The sequence below is a fragment of the Fundulus heteroclitus genome, unplaced genomic scaffold (genome assembly GCF_011125445.2).
Source record: "Fundulus heteroclitus isolate FHET01 unplaced genomic scaffold, MU-UCD_Fhet_4.1 scaffold_258, whole genome shotgun sequence".
Lineage (NCBI taxonomy): Eukaryota > Metazoa > Chordata > Actinopteri > Cyprinodontiformes > Fundulidae > Fundulus > Fundulus heteroclitus.
Window position 1 is genome coordinate 82,002 of NW_023396668.1, and position 7,380 is coordinate 89,381.

Genomic DNA, 7,380 nt, shown 5'->3' on the forward strand with positions numbered 1-7,380 from the left:
CCTACTGAGTTTATCTTTCACTATTATATCACTGCCCTAGTGTATAAGAAGCATTCAGGTTAGGGTGTGCCCTTACAATGTGCTGTGATCTGACAGGACCTGAAACCCACAAATGTGCTCCTGGATGAAGATGACAGGCCTTCTGATGGATCTGGGTTCAATGAACCGGGCGAGAATTGAGGTGAGTGTGCAGAGCTATAAGAAGTTGGTTAATTTTAATAATCAGTTCTAATATAATATTGTCATAGCTGTATGTAAATAGGAAAGTTATTTTATGCGATTGACAGATCGTCCCTTGGGCAGAACTCTGTATCTAAAAGTATAATGACTTAATATGCGGCCGCCATTAACTTCTTGGATGCAAGTGAATTAATTGTTTTATTATTGAAAAAAGTATATTTTTAACAAAGATTCAACAGGGACTGGAACGCAGAATGTAGCAAAGCTAGGGCAAAAAAAAAACAAAAATTAGACAAAAAAAGGACTTTATGATTAATTTAATATGTTCATTGACCTGCAGCATTCATGTGTGTTTGCAGCCTTTTTTGTTTAGTTTGATTTTTTTAACCAAAACTGGAAAAGAAGGTGAAGATGATGACAATTTACATTTGTGAATAGGAAATTTACTAAATATTAAAATTATTCTGTCTGTATTCTTTCCATAAAAACCAAAAATAATATGCTCATACCTTCGTGAAAATTTGTAGACGCAAGTATGCAGTCAATACTTTAACTTTTTAAGAAGTGGTTCTGGTTTTTCACCACTAGATGGCAGATTGGGATTGTTGATTCCACTAAAACTCCCCATAACAACTGATTGTGGTTCACATCCTAAAAGCATTCTTTTTGCTGTTTTTATTTGGTTTTATTAAATTTTTTTCTCAATGCAGCCATTCAACTGTTGCTCATATAAACATGTAATCAGCAGATATCACCCCATATCTGTTTAAAGTTAAAGGGAAATGTATTTTTTGCTTAGCTTTAATGACAGATTCATAAGTTATTTTTTCTTACTTTTTATCTTACTGACTGCCTGTTTGACTTTAGTTTATAATTTTTTGTGTACATTTGGTTTTAGAGCCAAAACCGTTTTGTCTAATTCAGCACCTTTTCTTGCTTTGATTGAGAGTAAGTCAAAAGTAAGATGTTCAGAAATGGTGCAAAAGATTAGAATTTGTTTTGTGCTCTGATTGTATTAGTTTACCATATTCACTTTTAGTTGTTGTTTTTTTTAACAGGTCAAAGGATCCAGAGAAGCCATGACTATACAGGACTGGGCAGCTCAACGGTGCACAATTTCCTACAGAGCTCCTGAGCTCTTTCATGTAGAGAGTCACTGCATTATAGATGAGCGCACTGATATTTGGGTAAAGCCTGTGCATGCACTCCATCCTGTTTTAGCCACATTGGCCAGCTTATTTTCTTTGTTAAAAATAAGCTGGCCAATCTTTTTATATCTCTCTGAAGCTTGAAATAAAAGTCAAAACTGTGAATTCAGTGGAAAAAAGCTCTTCATTTTTTATTTTCCTCCTATGTTGTGTTTGCATCAACCTTCAGTCGCTGGGCTGCGTGCTGTTCTGCATGATGATGCTGGAGGGCCCATATGATCTGATATTTCAGAAGGGGGACAGCGTTGCCCTGGCTGTCCAGAATCCAGTGACCATCCCACCAACTTGCAGGTCAGTGTTCAAACTGTGAAACGGCACATTTCCACCTGATTTAACAGAGCCTGCCTTTGCCAGGGGCTGTAAAAGGAACATTTTAGCAGAATGAGGAAATATTCTCCAGCAATTAACAATTACTTTAAAGTTTATTAGCAGTAAATCATTTATTTCTTTACACTTTTCTGTCCACCATTGTTGTGGTGCTGTGCTCAGTGTATGGCAGTACAGGCACTTGCCTTTTTTGATTAAACAGAAGCATTTCCTTTTTGAGTTATAGGTTCTATGGCTTATGCAGACATGTTCTGTTCAGATCCCTTGTGTTGAGTTGTTTAGGGAATAAGTTTTTATAACAACATTTCTGTTGTGATGCAGATTTAAAGTGTTGTCTCACTAATCTTTTGTCTGCCCTTCTTTGACACAGTTACTCAGAGGGTCTCCAGATGCTGCTGAGCTCCATCATGGTTTCGAATCCCCAGGAGCGACCAAACATCAGCTGGGTTCTCGATCAGGTACAAGACCTGCAGAGCCGCAGCCCAAACACCCAGACCAACATGGTCTGATTTCTGCTCAGCGCACTTCATGTAGCGCCACGGACACTTCACCACTTCAGCTTAAAACGTCACCTTTTTATTTGTTCTTTTACAGTGCAAAATTGGTGTTATCTTTTTTTTTTTCACAATCTAACTCCATAAATACTCGTAAAATTAAATTAAATGCCTTTAATAGTTTCACACCCTTTAAAGCAAGGCATTACCATCACATTGGTATGAAGTAAACTCCACAGTTTTCTCTCTTAATATTTTTCTCATAAATCATCAGGCTTTTATTTTAGTTTTTCACTACGTCCAGAAAAAAGGCAGAGGAACTGGCTGGTTTTGTAAGAGAGAAAACGAAAACTTTTATCATGTTATTTTTGTTGGATTTGTCTGTTTTGAATGAAATTAATCCAAAACCTACATGAAGTAACAACGTAAATGGATTTTATTGTAGTTATTTATACATTGAAGAGGGCCAGGTTCACTGTCCATCCTCCCTTTTTCCCAACGTTTCTGCTAAATTGAGACAATGGCTGTATTTTGAGTAAATATAATAATAAAATAAATGTATTAGGTGCATGAATACATTTTTATGTACACCCATCTTGCAACCCTTGAACCCAGCACCATGATTGCTGCTCCTGAAGCTATTCATTTGAGAACAAAAAGAAAAGGCCTGCAGCACTTTGGACCAGTCAGAGAGGAAGGTACTGTAATGATTGAATGCAATAATACAGCGAGCGCATTACTATTCCCGAGGAGCAGAAATCAGCAGCCAGCTGATTGTACTAATTCATGGCCTGATTCATCTTTCCTTTCCTCAGTCACATCTGTGACATGATCGCTGCAGAGCTCCAACTTTGTGTAGGAGAGTAAAATTATATTTTGAATACCTAATAATTATCTTAATTATAGCTTCTATTATCATTACAATAAGAAAATGTTTGGTTGCAAAACCTTTTGCTAACTTTCCAACGAATAGCTATTTTAAAATGTATTTTAGCATGTTAGGATATATTCTCTTTGAAAGACAGTTACTTTCCATTTGTCCCTTTTTTTTATTTGTTGATTCCACAGTTTATGTCCAACATCTTTTTTCAATGTAAGCTGTTATCTTCAGTAAAAAGTTGACTTTATCTTCTCTTTATATTCACAATCCTTTAGTTTTAGCTGGACTTACCACCACAGTACTTCTTTACATATTCACATGATTATTGGTCATCTGTCCATACTGCCACTTTTTCAAAATTTATGATTCATTGTCTTGCGTCACAAACAGGTGAAATAACCCGACAACTAGACCAATATTGATTATAACAATCACCTAACGGGTTGACGGTAGTTTTTAAACAATCCCGAAGAAAAAACTTGTATTGACAGTAGATAAATGTGGTACTGTTTATGCTTATTGCAGGATGACACTTATTTTTAGTGTACGTTTTTATGTTTATGGTAGTGTTTCTGATCGGTTTAGTGTTTTGCATTCCAGCATTGCTTTCCTGACGTGTGAGCTTCTATCCACAATAGAGGACTACAACGGTACCTGTAATTTTTTTGATAAACAAATAGTTTGGGCATTCATATTTAATTTATGGCTTTTTTTTTACTGTATCACAGTGATGTTTCAACCATGAAAAGTCAAATTTGCCTTGATATCCAACTTGTACAGTTGACTCTTAGACTGTATTTGACTTGCAGTGTAAATACATTATCGTTAAATGCAAAGTTGGGATCTAAGAAATGACTATAGTCTGGTGTTTTTTTTCTGTTTTACATATTAAAACCTGCTTTAACGCTGCTGAAAGGACAAAGTGCATCGGTGATGGTTCCTTAAGACTATTGAAAATTGTAAAATATTTTATTTCACATTTCTGCACAGTAATGAGTGTATAAATGTTAAATATGTTGCATTCTATATTCTGTATACTTTTTAATAATCGTGAAATAAAACTGCTTCCTGTACTTTGTTCCAAGCTCAACTTTCTTTTACATTAATAAACACTGACCAGTGGAGACCCCTGCTGCCAAGAGGTGGTGTTGCAGTGAAATACTGCGTTAAAGGGTACATATAAAGCAAAATACACTTTTTTAGCCAATATATTTGGTTATGTACGTGGAGTCTCTAGGAGTGCATAGAGTTTAATATAGTCTTGCCACGAGCTGCGTAGATAGCTTTAAATTCTGTTTGGGAAATATTTTAACTTTTTTTTTTATACAATTACATCATACTTTTTACTGTGGAGCTGCTAAACCAGCTCAAATCCACCAGTGGAATGAATCCATGATATCACAAAAAATTATTGAATGAGATGGAGTGGAACATCTGACCTGGAGCTGGGCAGCAGATTATCTAACCCCCTTTGCATAAAGGGACTGAGTTTGCGTTGAATAGCTCCGGTACATACTAGGGTTAGTGTAAGTCTGTTACTCGGGCCGCCACATTCGCGTTCGGTGTGAATGCACCTTAACAGTATCATTAGGAATGACAGGATCCAATATTTCCTAGCAGAATGTCACACCATAACAACATGGTGTTTTCTGTTTCTGCTCAAGTTTAATAGAAATGTCTCCTGATTAATGAAGTCCAAAAACCTGCAGAACAATACTGGAGCACCTAAAGAAAACCTGGACATGCACAGGCAGAAAGTTCTAACACCACACAGAACCTGAACATTTTGGCTGTTTTAACCAGTTTTTGAAAAAAAAAAAAAAAAAAAAACTGATGCCATGTAAACTTGTAGGCCTATAGCTCACATCAGCTGAGCTAACAAAAAATAAATAAAAGTTTAAGTGGCATTTAATAACACAAATGCACTAACGTAAGTTGCTACACGCATGTTTTTTTTCTTTCTGTAAGAGATGGTCCACATGTGGAAAGCTGGAGCAGCAAGATGACTGGAGAGGAAACATGAACACACAACCTTCAGAGTTTGATCAGGAAACTCCACCAGCTTTGTTCAGCATTGGTATTGCAAGTAACCTGTGTATCATTAAAACCCACTGCACACTGGATTAGTGGAACCGGTGGCAGAAGGTGATGCTGTGGCAGGGGTGGATGTGGTAGAAGACTGGTGATCAGTTTCTCTGGGAGTCTGGGCTTCTCTTCCTGGTACTTTTTAAGGTGATCCGTGTCGACATTGTTGATTGATTTCCCTCTAGCATCAGTCTGGCTCCATCTTTTCCTTTGCGGACTTCTATTTTTTTTTTCTCCCAGCCATGTCGCCCACCTGCGAGCTTTGAGGCTGCGCTTGTGACCGTTGTCTTTGCTGAGCTTTTTCCTGGTGTTTCTGCGCCGCCTTCAGTGCCTCCTCTTGCCGCTGAACATCTATGGCCACCTCTTCCATCAACAAACATTCCTCAATTGATCCATCAACCTGTAGAAGTAAAAAAAATATATATTTTTTTTTTTTGTTAAATGTTGAAAAGATATCAAAGATTTATTTTTGTAATTACGGTATGTTAAAAGTACAGAACAATATGGTGGATTTGAAATTAAAAGAGACGTTAAGTCAAGTTAACCTGAAAGTTCTCGGGCACTTGAGAGGGATAACGTGCTTCTCGTCCAAACATCAAATAGTAAGGAGAGAAGCCTGTGGCTAGGTGTGTTTTGGTGCGCAAACCAAACATCACTGCATCGAGGTAGAGGTCCCAGTCACTGCCTTTATCGTACCCCACTTTTGTCAGAGTACTAAAGATCGGTTTAAGTAAAAAAAAAATAAAAATGTTAATGTACATAGATCTTGAGATGCACATAACATTGGCTCTAAAAGAGTAGAAATGGGTTTATATTAACTTTTGAATGGTGACTTTAAGCCTCCCCACCAAACGCTTGGTGTGTGGGTAATACGGCACACAGAGACTCTTCTTGATCCCCAGGACTCTGCACACTTCAGTGTTGATCTGCAACAAAAGGTTTTAAGTGAAATCTGCAACCACGTTCTTCGTTGGGATTCATGAGGACGACTCTACGCGAGGTATCAAATTTAACCATGCATGCATACGTTGTTGACGAACTCTTTCCCCTGGTCAGCGAGGATCCTTTGTGGAACCTCGAACTGGTAGACGAACTTGAGGATGCATCCTGTGACCTCCGCTGCACTGTTGGTTTTGATTGGATAGGCCTGTGCCCATCTTGTGCAGTAATCCAAGAGGACGCAGATGTGCTGGTTACCCTGGCTCGTTCGTACGAGACCGCTTATCAAGTCCAAACCAATCAGCTCAAACGGACGTTTAATCTGTAGGAAGAAAGAAAGAGAGAGAGAAACAGCTTGGAATATACCTCATGCACCTTTTCCTCCTTTTGATTATAAGAGCCGATGTGACAGGTGAATTTCTCCACTGTGAGATCAGTCTATCTTATCTTAAAAATCTACTATGACATATGACTAAATAGTAAGTAGATGTGTAATGATCATGGTCATGATTATGCATATTGCTTTAGAGAGAAAGAAAATCAAGAGGACATTGTTGTGAAAAATGTGGTAACTTGGTTAAATATAGAGGCTTTTATGGTAAAAAAAAATAAAAATAAAAAATTAAACCTTTACCTCCACAGGCTTGTAATCAGTGCCAGCCTTGGTCTGTGCCTTGTTTCTCTGGCACACGGTGCATTCCGACACCTACAGGGGATAATATACTGTTTTAAGCCACGTTAAATCTATCAATGCATAATATATTAGGACGCTTTCTCTTTTCATTGTGCATTGGATATAGAACACATTTAACGACGATAAAACTTTTTTTTGTTTGTTTTTTAGAATGAAAACACCACTTACCCACTTGCTGATATCGTTTGTCATCGATGGCCAATAAAACCTGCCGGAAATCGCCTCCCTGCTTTTTATCTGGCCGCAGTGGACGCCAGTTTCCCCCGCGTGCATCTCCCTGAATATCGCCTCTGCCTCGGATGCCCCACACGCGACTTTGGCTTTACTTTCTCTGGCAGAGCCCTTGTGTCGGATGTAAAACAGCTGGCCGTCTAAGAGCAAACGCGTGTCACGGTTTAAAAAAAAAAAAAATGGCAATGCTTTCAAATTGAACTAATGTTGGAGAAATGAAGCGTCGTGGTGTTTAAGCTTACCTTCCACGCAAAAGTTGCCCGCTCGTCTCTTTATAACGTGGCGCTGATGCTTGTCGCAATGTTCTGGAAACTCGCCTTTTGTAATAAAATTAAACAACTC

General features: G+C 38.0%; 1 pseudogene; it reads left to right on the plus strand.

Annotated features, from left to right (window-relative positions):
- The window catches only part of LOC118559265, a 6,410-nt pseudogene extending 2,248 nt beyond the window's left edge, over window positions 1-4,162 (plus strand).
- Window positions 4,163-7,380: the final 3,218 nt, after the last annotated feature.